This window comes from Monodelphis domestica, chromosome 3, assembly GCF_027887165.1.
Source record: "Monodelphis domestica isolate mMonDom1 chromosome 3, mMonDom1.pri, whole genome shotgun sequence".
NCBI lineage: Eukaryota > Metazoa > Chordata > Mammalia > Didelphimorphia > Didelphidae > Monodelphis > Monodelphis domestica.
Genome location: NC_077229.1, coordinates 64,563,489 through 64,577,614, shown reverse-complemented (window position 1 = coordinate 64,577,614; position 14,126 = coordinate 64,563,489). Strand labels below are relative to the sequence as shown.

Sequence of the window (14,126 nt, the reverse complement as noted above, 5' to 3'; positions counted from 1 at the left end):
GGCAAAGGAGATGAAAGATCAGAATGAGAAGGATGACCAAAAAGCCAGGGATGAAATTCAGTCTTTAAAAACCAGAATACAACAATTAGAAGCAAGTGACTTCAAAAGTCATCAGGAAACTATAAAACAAAATCCAAAGAATGAAAAAATTGAGGGAAATATGAAACACCTCATTCACAAAACGGAAGATTTAGAAAATTGTTCCAAGAGAGACAACTTAAAAATCATTGGTCTACCAGAAAACCATGACAAGAGAAAAAGCCTGGACATCATCCTACAGGAAGCTATTCAAGAAAACTGCCCCAACATTCTAGAACACGGGGAAAAGCAGAGTTTGAAAGAATCCACAAATCACATCCTTTACTTAATCCCCAACTGACAATACCCAGGAATGTTATCGACAAAATCAAGGACTATCAAACCAAGGGGAAAAAATTACAAGCTGCTAAAAAGTCATTCAAATACCATGGAACTACAGTGAGGAAAACACAGGATCTGGCCCTACACCGAAGGACCGGGAGGCATGTAATATGATATTCTGGAAAGCAAGGGAACTAGGTCAACAACCAAGAATCAACTATCCAGCCAAACTGACTATATTCTTACAGGGGAAAGTATGGTCATTTAATAAAAATAGAAGAATTCCAAGCATTCATAAAGAAAAGATCAGACCTGAACAGAAAATTTGAGGCCCAAATACAGAACTCAAAGAGAATCATGAAAAAGGTAATTAAGAATGGGGGAAAAACAAAAACAGAAACAAAAACTTTTTTAAGGGACCCAATAAGTTAAAATGATACGTATCCCTATATGAAAGGAGAATATTGGTAACTCTTAAAAATTGTTATCACCTGGGTAGCAAGAAGAATTAAACTTAAAGGGAACAGTGAGAAAATGTATAGGATGAAATGCCAAGACTCAAATATGCATATAGATATTTGTATATGCATATATGTAATATATATATATACATATATATATATATATACAACTAGATGTTTTTTAAATAGGTTAATACTAAGAGAAATGGGAAAAGAAGCAAAATGAAGTAAATTTATATGTCACAAAGAAGCATATGGTGGGAGGGGGCAGAACATCAATACAATGGAAGGGTAAAGAGGTTGGAGATAGGAAATACTGAATTCTTATATGCATTGAAATTGACTTGAAGAGGGAAGAACAATCAAATACATTGGGGCAGAGAATTGATTTGCACCCTATAGGGAAGTAGAAGGGTAACAAACAGACTGATGGGGAGGGAAGCAATACAAAGGAAGGAAAGACATGAATAGGCAATTTTCAGTTATAGAAATCAAAACTATTAATAAGCACATGAAAAAGTGTTCTAAATCTCATAATCAGAGAGATGCAAATCAAACCAACTCTGAGGTATCACCTCACACTTAGCAGATTGGCTAACATGATAGCAATGGAAAGTAATGAATGTTGGAGGGGATGTGACAAAGTGAATTGAACCAAACATTCTGCAGGGCAATTTGGAACTATGCCCAAAGGGCAATAAAAATATGCCTGCCCTTTGATCCAGCCATAGCACTGCTGGGTTTGTACCCCAAAGAGATAATAAAGAAAAAGACTTGTACAAAAATATTTATATAGCTGTGTTTTGTAATGGCAACAAATTGGAAAATGAGAGAATGCCCTTTGATTGGGGAGTGGCTAAACAAATTGTGGTATATGTTGGTGATGGAATACTATTGTTCTCAAAGGAATAATAAACTGGAGGAATTCCATGTGAACTGGAATAATGCAGAGCGAGAGGAGCAGAACCAGGAGAACATTATACACAGAGACTGACTGATACACTGTGGTACAATCGAATGTAATGGACTTCTCCATTAGTGGCAATACAGTGATCCTGAACACCTTGGAGATATCTACAAGAACACTATACACACCCAGAGGAAAAACTGTGGGAGTAGAAACACAGAAAAAAAAATGCTTGATTACCTGGGTCTAGGGGGATGATATGATTGGGGGGATATAGAACATAAAGGAACATCCTAGTGCAAACATCAAGAGCATGGAAATAGGTTCTGATCAAGGAAACATGTAAAACCCAGTGTAATTGTGTGTCGGCTATGGGAAGGGGTGGGGCTAGGGGAGGGAGTGAAAGATGATTCTTGTAACCAAGGAATGATGTTCTAAATTGATTAAATAAAATTTTCAATAAATAAAAAAGCAACCATTAGGAGCTATAATACCCAATTATATGCCAATAAATCTGACAAAGGGAAATGGATGAATATTTAGAAAAATAGAAATTGCACAGATTAGCAAAAGAGGAAGTAGAACCTTTAAACAATCAGACATCAGAAAGAGGAACAATGAGCTTCCCAAGTTAAAATCCCCAGGGCCAGATGGATTCATAAGTGAATTCTATCAAACATTAAAGTAACAATTAATTCTAATGCTACATAAACTATTTGGGAAAATAGGCAGAGAAAGAATCCTACGAAATTCTTTTTATGAAACAAATATGGCACTCTTACCTAAACCAGGAACAACAAAAACAGAGAAAAAATATAGACCAATTTCATTAATAAATATAGATGCAAACATATTAAATAACATACTAATAAGGAGAACACAGCAATATATCACAAGGATCATTTACTCTGACCAGGTGGGATTTACAACAGGCAAGAAGGGCTGGTTTAATGTGAAGAAAACTGTTGGCATAATTGACCATATCAATAATTAAATTAACAGAAATCAGATGATCATCTCAATAGATGCAGAAAAAGCCTTTGAGAATTTACAACACTGATTCCTATTAAAAACACTTGAAAACATAGGAATAAATGGGTCATTCATTTAAATGAATCTCCTTGCAAATTGGAAACAAGACCTTTCTGAATGGCCCTCTCAAAAGAATGGTCCAAGGAAAACAGGTTTGATAGACTGTCAATAGTCAACAAACAACTCCATGTACAGTACTTGCTAAATATAACAGGCACCATTCTAAATTCCAAGGAAAAATATAAAGAATGTAGTAATGCCTACTTAAAAGGAGTTTATACTTGAATGGAGGAGTTTATAGTCTAAGCTGCCTCCTTGTACAAGACCCTTTAATCTCTTCTGGTGACTGAACCCTAGTCCCTATAGTTTAGGACTGAGAGATCCCAAAAGGAGAGTCAGCATTCAGGCCAAGAAGGGTTATTTCCTCCATATCTCATGCTCATGGTTAATGACAAGTGAAGTTCTCAGAGGTTTTCATTCATAATTTTCTCTTCATAACTTTGATGGCAACTACATTCAGTCCAGAAACATCTCTCCCTCTTTCACCAATCTCCAGTTCCACAGGTAAAAAGCTATCAGTATCAGTGGTTGTTTTCTGGGCAGTAGTAGATGTGAGACTAGAAGCTGGAAGATACAAATGTAAGCAGGTAAAAATGGGAGAGGTCCCACAAAATGGCCATCAGTAGGGCCCAGGTGCTGAGTTTGTCTCCCAGAAGGGAGTAGAGCACTAGTAGCTAGGTGTTTTCAGTTATCTTGACCAGTGTGCCTGACTTTCAGGTATGAGAATTTCTCTTCTCCTCCTATAGCCAGTGGACATACCTTGGAAGTATTTACCTTGAACTTCACCATCACTAACCTGCTCTACACAGCACAGATTGGGCATCTAGGCTCCAGCCTATTCAATTCCACTGAGAAGACCCTGCAACAACCTCTGAGATTGCTCCAACACTTGCCTCCAACAACTTGCTAGACTGTGCCATTGTGTTGTACTTACCTTTGATTCTACCAACTGCCTGTTCAGGAACTAATTCATCTTTCCCTTCCTTTGCCAGTTTGATCCCTTGTTATATAACAGTAGCATTGACTCCTCATATGCTGGATGCAAGTTGATGTCCTTAGGGGAGAATCAGGAAAGTTGAGAATTGAAAAACTTATTGACTATTTTCTCCTGGAATACACTCTCAGAGATTTCAAAATGGAGTATTTCTGAAGTGGGGTTCATCAAGCTTTAGAGGCAATCGCTCTACATACTATTGTTCAGCTACACTTTATCCATAATTCAAGTATCAAACTTCTTTATCTTCATCTGGTCCATGGGTTCTCAGGAAAGTCATTTCCTTGGAAAAGTCATGATTTAGAACAAACTCTGTTATATCAAGATAGTTCCCTTCAATGAGGATCTCTCATTGTTCAAAAATCTTATGCTGGCAGATAAGTAGTATCCATCAGACATCCTAGAGGGTCTCAGTCAATCTTGTCATGCCATGTCACATGTAGACCTCATACCATTTTCATTGCCCCATTATCTGAGTGCTTCCTCCATCTAAGCAACTGGATTGGATGCCCTGTTTCCTTATCAGAAAGGCTCTAACAACCATGTCCTGAATAGGATTTTCTGGGAGCATATATACATATATATATATGTATATATATATATATATGTATATATATATATATATATATATAAAACCAGATATAATGAATCTCCATGCTGGGACCATACTCCCTTCCTAATGGCATTCTCTATCTCAATGGTAAACAGCCTCCAGAGGCTACTGCACCTGTCCCATATTAACTTCTTTTACAAACTTAGTGTTAGCTAATTTTCCTGTGTTGTTTATTTACATTACATCTGCAACCAACCCTAGAAACATTTCTCCTTCATCACTTTTTGAGATACCTACACAATAGAAACTATACCCATAGCACTTAGTTGGGGAAATGATTCTACATAATTCCTAATCTACTGCCACTTGGTGATGGCCTCACAGTTCTATTCAACACTTTTTTTTTAAAACATAAAATTGCACTACTGTTTGGTTTTCACATCAACTACATTTCTCTTTTATATTTATTAAGAATATATTTCCATAGTTACATGATTCATGATCCCCCCCTCTTCTCTTCCTCCCTCCCCTAGGCAACAAGCTGTTCTACTAGGTTATACATGTATCATTGTTCAAAATCTATTTCCACGTTATCCAAATTTTCAGTAGAATGATTCTTTAACATCAAACCCTATTAATACCCATATCACATTACTTGGTCAATCATATATTTTTCTAATGCATTTCTGGTTCAACAGTTCTTTCTCTTGATGTGGATATTGTTCTTTCTCCTAAGTTCCTCTGGATTGTCCCAGGTAATTGCAATGCCATTGGTAGAAAAGTCCATTACATTCGATTGTGCCTGAATGTATCAGTCTCTGTGTACTAGGTTCTCCTGGTTCTGCTCTTTTCACTCTGTATCAATTCCTGGAAGTTTTTCCAGTTCACATGGAATTCCTCCATTTCTATATTCCTTTCAGCACAATAATATGCCATCACCAAAATATACCACAATTCATTCAGTCATTCCCCAATTGATGAACATACCCTCATTTTCCAATTTTTTGCCACCACAAAGAGCACAGCTATGAATATTGTGGTACAAGTCTTTTTCCTTATGATCTCTTTAGGGTACAAACCCAGCAGTGCTATGGCTGGATCAAAGGGCAGGCATTCATTTAAAGCCCTTTGTGCATAGTTCCAAATTGCCCTGCAGAATGGTTGGACTAATTCACAGCCTCACCAACAGTGTATTACTGTCCCAATTTCACCATAATTCCTCCAACATTTATTGCTTTCCTTTGCTGTCATATTTGCCAATCTGCTAGGTGTGAGGTGGTAGCTCAGAGTTGTTTTAATCTGAAATTCTATAGTCAGGAGGAATTTAGAACACTTTTTCATGTACTTATTGATAGTTTGGATTTCATCCTGTGAAAACTGCCAATTCATGATACATGACCATGTGTCGATTGGGGAATGGATTGATTTTTTGTAGATTTTACTTAGTTCCTTATATATTTGGGAAATTAAACCTTTTTCAGAGAGTTTTGTTATAAAAATGTTCTCCCAGTTTGTTGCTTTCCTTCCAATTTTGGATGCAATGGTTTTCTGGACATACAAGATATTTGTATTGAGGAGAAGGGAAGAAAAGAATAAAGCAGAAGTGTGGAGGAAGGGGAAGGATTCTGAGTCCAGAGAGGAGATGGAGAAGACTTGGGATGCTCTGGAGTCAATTTGGAAATAGATTTTGAACAATGATAAATATATAATGCAATGGAATTGCTCTTTAGCTCTGGGAGGGGGGAGGGAGGAGAGGAGGGGAAGATCATGAATCATGTAACCGTGGGAAAATGTTCTTAATTAATTAAAAAATCAAAATAGGAAAAACATCCCTTAAAAAGGAGAATTCAGCAAGTGGAAAATAATGACTCCATGAGATATTAAGAAACAATCAAAGAAAGTAAAAAAAATTTTAAAAATAGAAGCAAATGTGAAATGTTTCTTTTGTTTGAAAAACTAATGATCTGGAAACTAAATCCAGAAGAGATAATCTAAGAATTACTGGACTATGTGAAAGTCATGATAAAAAAAAAGAGCTTCAGGATTAATTTTCAAGAAATTATCAAACTTCCCCCAGGAAAACTTCCCCAATATTGTGGAATCAGAGAGCAAAATAGAAATCAAAAGAATTCATCAATCACCATCTGAAAGAGAGACCAAAAGGATAACTTTCCTAGAATAGTATAGCCAAATTCGAGAACTCCCAGATTGAAGAGAAAATATTACCATCAAAAAGAAAGAAACAATTCAAATATCATGATCAGGATAACAAAAACTTTACCAGCTTCTACATTAAAGGATCAGAAGGTATGGAATATAAATTTCCAAAAGGCAAAATAGCTAGGACTTCAACCAAGAATCATTTACCCAGCAAAAATGAACATAATCCTTCAGTGGGGGAAATTGTTATTCAATGAAATAGAGGTCTTTCAAAAATTCTTGATGAAAAGATCAGAAATATGGAAACCTGGACTCTCAAATACAACATTCAAGAAGAGCATAAAAGGATAAACAGAAAAAAAGAAATCAAGACTTTCAATTAGATTAAACTGTGTATATCCCTGCACAAGATGATTCTTGTAACTCCAAAGCATCTGGTCATTATTAGGGCAGTTAGAAGAAATATACATAGACAGAGGGCAAGAGTATGGGTTGAATTTGATGGGATGTTACAAAATAAAATAATACAAAATAAAACAGAGACATGAGAAAAGAGTAATGCATTGGGAGGAAGAGGAAGAGTAAAATAAAATGGGCTAAATTTTTTCACATAAAAGAGGCAAGAAAGAGCTTTTTGAGTGGAGAGGAATATAGCAGAGAGGTTTGGAAGGAGGTCTTATTTTATTGGTTTGAGGAGGGAAGAATATCAACAATCAATTGGGTATTAAAAAGCTATCTTACCCTGCTGGAAAGAAGGAAGGGAAGGGAATAAGAGAAGGGGATAGGAGAACTGATAGAAAAAGAGGGCAAATTGGGAAAGGTAGAGGCCAGAATGTAAACAGTGGCAAAAAAATTTTTACACATCTCTCTAATAAAGGCCTCGTTTATCAAGTACACAGAGAAATGATTTGATTATATAATGATGCAAGTCATTCCGAAAATGATCACTAGTTAAAGTATATGAAGAGGGAGTGCTCAAACAAATTAATGTTCCCTTTAGACATGCAAAAAATGCTCTAAACTACTATAATTTAGAAAATTTCAAGTTAAAACAACTCTTAGGTGTAACTCTACAATGTATCAGAGATTAGCTATTATGACAGAAAAGAAAAATGACAAAACTTTGAGAGGCTATGGAAAAGTTGAGACCCTAATGCACTGTTGTGGAATTTGTGAACTTATTCAACCATTCTGGAGAGCAATTTGGACTTATGCCTAAAGGTTTATACCCTTTGAGCCAGTAATATCAGTATTAGGTTTGTATAACAAAAAGTTTAAAAAAGGGTGGAAGCGTTTATATGTACAAAAAATATTTAAAGCAGCATCATGCACCAAGTAGTGCTGAAGACTGTCCAAGTTGTGAGAGACTTATGACTTCTGAGCCTTAGGACCAGAGAGTTCCCATTCTTCCTTCAGATAAAGCTGGAGAGCTACTGGTAGTGGAGATTGCTGATATTTCACTGGTTGGTGTCAAGTTTGAGACAGACTCTGCTATGAACCTAGTTCTTGTAGTACCTGAAATTTGGACTAAAGTGAGGTTGGCATCTGGCTTTGGGTTGGACCCTTTCACGGGACTTGCCATGAAGACAGCAGTCAGTGCCCTCCTCTGAGGGAGATAGCCCAGATGTGAGTGTGCTGAGCTCTGAAACAGTTAAGCTACCAGCTCTTGTGGCCTCCACACTGGGGTACTGAAGAAGGAGAAAACACCACTGAGCTGTCCATTGTCCCTGGTTCTGAATTCAGTCACTGGTGCAACAGAGGGAGTGCCCTTCTTAGGAAGTGTGGACTCAGGGGGCTCCATTGAAAGAGGTACAATTGGGCTTATCTGAGCTCTAATCATGACAGTGTTCATCATACTCCTTACAAAGGGTGAAGGGACAGTCCTGGACTAGTTGGTTCCTTTGCTTAGACTAGGCAAAGTAGAGTCCCTGCCTGACTTTGGGGTTGTGGAATACATGCATTCTGAGTAATTCCAGAAGCATCTGTGTTCTCTGAAAAATTGCCCAATACTGTTTCTTCCATCAGTTGGTCCTTCTCTAGAAGAAAAGAGCTCATTTCTCTACTAGCCGATGTTGAGATATGCCTGACTGTTCCTGAATGGGCATCCTGCTTCTCTGGAGTGGTTTACCAAGGTCCATCCTCAGCCTCAGTTTCCTTTACTTTAAAATAAGACATTTGCATTAAATGAATGAGGCCCCTTCAGGTTCTAGATATCTGATCCCATGAGGGTAACCAGAATGACAAAACATTTCAACACCATGCCCACTAGGTATCTGTTAAAGTACCTTGGGAACTTTAACTCAGAGAAGTAATGGCTCAGAGGGAACATGATGATTATTTCCAAGTATTTAAATAATTTTCCTTTGGAAGTGTTTCCTTGGAAACCCTTTTTTGGTTTGTTTCCCAGGAGAAGAACAATAGCAATAGATGCAAAACAGCAAAGAGAAATTGAGGTTGGGTGTCAGGAAATTACTTTCTAACACTGAGTACTGCCCCCAAATGAGAGGCTTCTCCAGAAAGTAGTGGGTTCTCCTATACTTGAAATCTTACTGAAAAAGTTAGACATGCTGCAGTGGGGATGTTTGTTGCCTAGTCTGGAGTGGGGATTCTCCTGCAGTTATGGGAGGGACTTATTCTCATCTCTTACAAGTATAAAATTTCATGCTTTTCATTCTATAATCCTTGGGGACTTAAAAGCTATGGCCAAACCAATTCTCAGAAGCCCATTCCTCCAAAATTCTAAAGATGAACCAGTGAATTACTGCCACAGAGCAGAAAATGAGACCTCAGAAACTGTAAACTCCCAGCAGAGGAGGGATAGAGGAGTTCTCTAATACAACATGGACAGTAGACTCAGGGGCTAGCAGCCCTTTTGTCTAGGCTGGGACAGACTATTCAAAACCCCTCATGGTGGCTTGCTAGATCCCATAGAAAAGCAAGCCAATATCTTTGGCAGATGGCTACCAGCCTCCAATTCTCAGTAGAAATTTACCAACCATAGAAAAGATTCTGGAAGGATATGGTTTATTCTTACCAATATCCTTGTTTCATCCCAAATGAAGTCTAAACAAGACACAGGTGAGAATCAGGAATGCAATAGATGATCAGGCTTAATTAAAGGCTCCTATCCTGGTCTGCTCTAGTTGGTCAAATCCAAAATATTTCTCCCATTGGAAAGAGGAAGCCCTATATAATATGCTCAGGGAGAGAGATCAAAAGAGCTATTATTGCCACAAAGGCTTGAAGCCAAATGCCCTTCACAAAGGTCTCTTCACTGCAGTCTCTGGAGGTGATTCATTGAGCCTTCTCTAAAGAGTAGGAAGAATCACTCTCCAGTAGAAGAAGCAAAAAGGAGGCATCTTCTTACCAGTATGGTTAAGAGGATTTTTAACCCTTACATTCTGCCTTGGAACCAATAGGCAGAAGAGTGGTAAGGGCTAGGCAATGGGGGTTAAGCAACTTTCCCAGAGACACACAGCTAGGACATGTCTGAGGCCATATTAGAACTGAGGATGCCTTTGAGTGCTGGAAACCTGTTTGTCAGTGCTACAGGACCTTCTGCTGCTCTTTGGTTTAGCATTTTTGTGGTGCACACCACATCAGCTACTTTGTCTGCAGGAAGGAATGAGGGAGGGGTCCAGGGATCTAACTAACTCAGTGTACAAGAAATCAAAGGCATGGTACTCATATGAAATAACTTCACAGCCTGAGATTGTATGCATTTTGTTATTAATATTTACTCTGACTCCAGGCAGTCCCCTTATCTCAGATGTGGATATCCCAGGACCAATAGGACTATTCAGTTTTCACCAACAAGCAGTGGAGCCACACAGACCACTTAGGCAGGCTACCCTCCTGGAGAATGATCTGAGGGAGACAAGACTGATTTAAGAGACATAACTTGGAAATCCAAGCCCCAAAGTAGCCCAAAATAGGCACCCAGAGAGGAAAATGGCAGGGGGGAGATTTCACCCAGGTGACAACATGGTAAAATGGAAGGAGCTCAAGAAATAGAAGGTACTATATACCTGGGTTCAATTCCTAACTCAGATACTTAATCCTGCTGTGACTTTGGGCAAACTTCTTCCTTCCTAGATTTCAGTTATCTCATCTATAAAATGGGGTATTTGAACTAAATAATCTTCATGTTCCCTTCCAGAGTTACATTTTCAAATCCTCTGATTTTCTACAGAGTAGTATCTCCTGAAGGGCACTACAGAGCTAATAATGATGTTTAAATAACACTATGACAACCAGTATGCTAACAACTATTATTTGATTATCTCATCTTATTTGTTCAGAAATCAACGCTGGGACGTATGTGCTATCCCCATCTTATAGATGAGGAAATTGAGGCAGGCAGCCATTAAGGGCCACTGATTTGATCAGGGTCGTGCAGCTAATAAGAGTTTGAGGCTGAATGGAATTGTTTCCCTGACTCCAGGCTCACTATTATCCATCAATAATACTAGACAAATAAATGTGTTTGTTCCTGAAGTGATGCCAATAAACAGGTGTTATTTCTGGTTGAAAACTCAACTTAGTATCCTGGGGGGAAATACAGAAAATACATTCAAACACTTATGTAATGGAAAAGAAATGGACACTAAAGGAATAGCAGGCAGGTCCAATAGACCAGTTGGAGAAGTAATCATCTATTCTGATGATCGAAAAACCCTTAGTGATGGATGAGCAGTTACCATGTTTAATTCACACATTAAGAGTCTTGCTACAAAGCCTGTACAGAGCATATATTAAAGAAGGCTTCTGAGCAAAACATACTGTTTGGAACCTTTTTCCAGTGAATTCTGGTCCCCGTGATTAAAGCTTTTAAAGATATTCTTCTATTTATTTCATTGTAACATTATAAAGAGACTTCAGACCACATAAATTTCCTCTATCTTAATTCAGCTGGATCAACTGTGTAATTAAAAATATACCAGGGGGCAGCTGGGTAGCTCAGTGGATTGAGAGCCAGGCCTAGAGATGGGAGGTCCTAGGTTCAAATCTGACCTCAGGCACCTCCCAGCTGTGTGACCCTGGCAAACCAATACACAGAATTGATTCCAAGAAGGAAGGTGAGGGTTTAAAAAAATAAATAAATAAAAAATAAAAAAACAAGTATGAGGATTATAAGAAAACAGCTGAGTGGCTTTTATCCAATACTGAACATCGACCCCAAATAGCAGTGATCTGCGGTTCTGGATTGGGGGGGGGTTGGCAAATAAAGTGACCCAATTGCAGGCCTTTGACTACAGTGAGACACCCAACTTCCCTCAGAGCACAGTACCAAGTCATGCAGCATGATTGGTGTTTGGATATTTAAATGACAAATGCTGTGTAATGATGCAGGGTCGATTCTACATGTATGAAGGCTATGCACTCTCGAAGGTGGCATTCCATGGCATTCCCTGTGAGGGTTTTCCAATTTAAGAATGTGCATACGTTAATTGTCACCAATGCTGCTGGTAGACTGAACCCCAAATATGAAATTGGGGATATTATGCTGATCTGAGATCATATCAACTTGGCAGGTCTCAGTGGCCAAAATCCACTCAAAGGACCCAATGATAAAAGATTTGGAGAAAGGTTTCCTCCCATGTCTGATGCTTATGATCAAATTTTGAGACAGAAAGCCCATGGTATATGGAAACAAATGGATCAAGAACAACCACCTTATGAAGCTACATACGTTATGGTGGGAGGTCCCAGCCTTGAAACCATTGCAGAGTGTTGGTTTCTGCAGAAAATAGGACCTGATGCTGTGGGCATGAGCATGGTGCCAGAAGTGATAGTGGCTAGACATTGTGGCCTTCGGGTCTTTGGATTCTCCCTTATTACGAACAAATCAATCTTGGAAACCCATGAGACTGCCAATCATGAAGAGGTACTGATGGCTGTAAAGATTAAAATTTAGGGGAGATGGGGAGACTGAGGCAGGTAGAAATTAGTTTCTCTCTGCAAGGAGTATTATATTTTTTTAGAGGTTTATTAAAGGCTAAAGATTAAAGAATATACAAGTAAGAAACATGTGTCTAGGCCAGAGGCCTAGACAAAATAACCTCACATCACGCAAGAGACGAGCCTGCTTCAAAACAGAAGTCCAAAAAGAGCCAAGAGCCCCTCAAAAGCCTTTGAATCAGCTTAAATACCTTCTCTATCTCAGCCCAGGTGAGATTACAAGGCATTCTGGGGAAGTGGAGCAAAGGCTCATGGGGATTGTGGTCCTGTATTCGAGTCTATTTTTTACATGGCTGGGCAGGAGGCTGCCAAGAAGTTGGAAGAATTTGTCTGTATTCTGTGGAAAACATTCAGCCACCATTCGAAAAGACTTTTTGACCTCTCCTTCCCTGCTGCCTACTTTCATTTCAGATAGTGGCAAGCTTCTTCTAATCATTGCTGAGCCACTTAGCTCCTTTCCCTAAGGGGTTGGTAGAAGAACTGGGTATTTCATCTCCTTGGAATATCTACTTATCCTATTAGACCTCCACCTCCCCCCAATGTTATCTAATTCTCTTTCTTATTTCTTTTGTCCCTTCCCTCTAAAGCTGGATCATTCCATTGTAACTCCTAACCCACAGCCAACATTCTTCATTCCACCTCTAGTGGATGTGAGGATTAAGCCTACATTGCACTAAAGCTGCTGCTAATATTTTGAAAGGACTACTATTCTTAATATTCCCTGGAGCATATTCTCTGCCATGCTATGACTTCTGAAACTTCGGAACCAGACCAGTGTGTTTTATAAGCAGTACTATGCAGGAATAAAAAGATAGCCAGAAAAAAAATAAATAAAAATAAAAGATTCCTCTGCTTCCCAAAAAGAGTAATGGTATCCAGGGATACAGAGAGGTCAAGGGAATTGGTGCAATATTCTAGTTCCTATCTCATGCTGGAGGAACCAAAGGAGGTTATTTCCACCAAGGAGTCACTAGTTCTCTCATGTTGCTGATATGCTCTCCTGCAGTTGTTGAGGGGGGCTCAGGGATGGAGCTGGATGCTGTTACATGACCTATTACAGTCTTTTCATGGGATAGAATAGCTGTTCTTGTGCTTAATGCTTTGGGAATTATTAAGGAAGTAGAAAGAAAATACACTGAGCTGGGTGCACTCTTTGTCTGAGACTCTGTGGTGGTATGTATTGTCCAAATGGGGTTTGAAATGGGTACTATCTGAACTCTGCTAGAGAAGATTGCTTCAGAAGAAGAAAGATGGAAAGTTACTGTATAGGCACCTCCATGGAAGGAGTCAACTGGATTTGTCTGAGAATGCAGCCCCATGCCATTATGTTGGCTGCACTTAGTCTGACCACAGGGAATGTGGATGAATTATTCCCATGAAGACTACTCTGCATGGTGGCCTGAAGATAAGAATGGCCATGAACTTAGCTGTGACCATAATAGGAAGGTACCACTGTTCAGATTCACTCCCTTAGAAACTGAATTTTAGATTTACTCCACCCTGCTTAGTCTTTAGAATTCTAGCAACCAGGAATGTATACACCCCCACTGAAGGATTAAGTGTGGGGGAGGAAGGTCTATGACCTTTGTGTGCTAGCAAGTAACAAATCAGAAACAACTGACTGACCCCCTGAGCCAT

General features: G+C 38.8%; 1 pseudogene; it reads left to right on the top strand.

Moving 5' to 3' along the window:
- Positions 1–9,226: 9,226 nt before the first annotated feature.
- LOC103093629 (purine nucleoside phosphorylase-like) lies at positions 9,227–12,903 on the top strand (annotated as a pseudogene).
- The last annotated feature ends 1,223 nt before the right edge of the window (positions 12,904–14,126 follow it).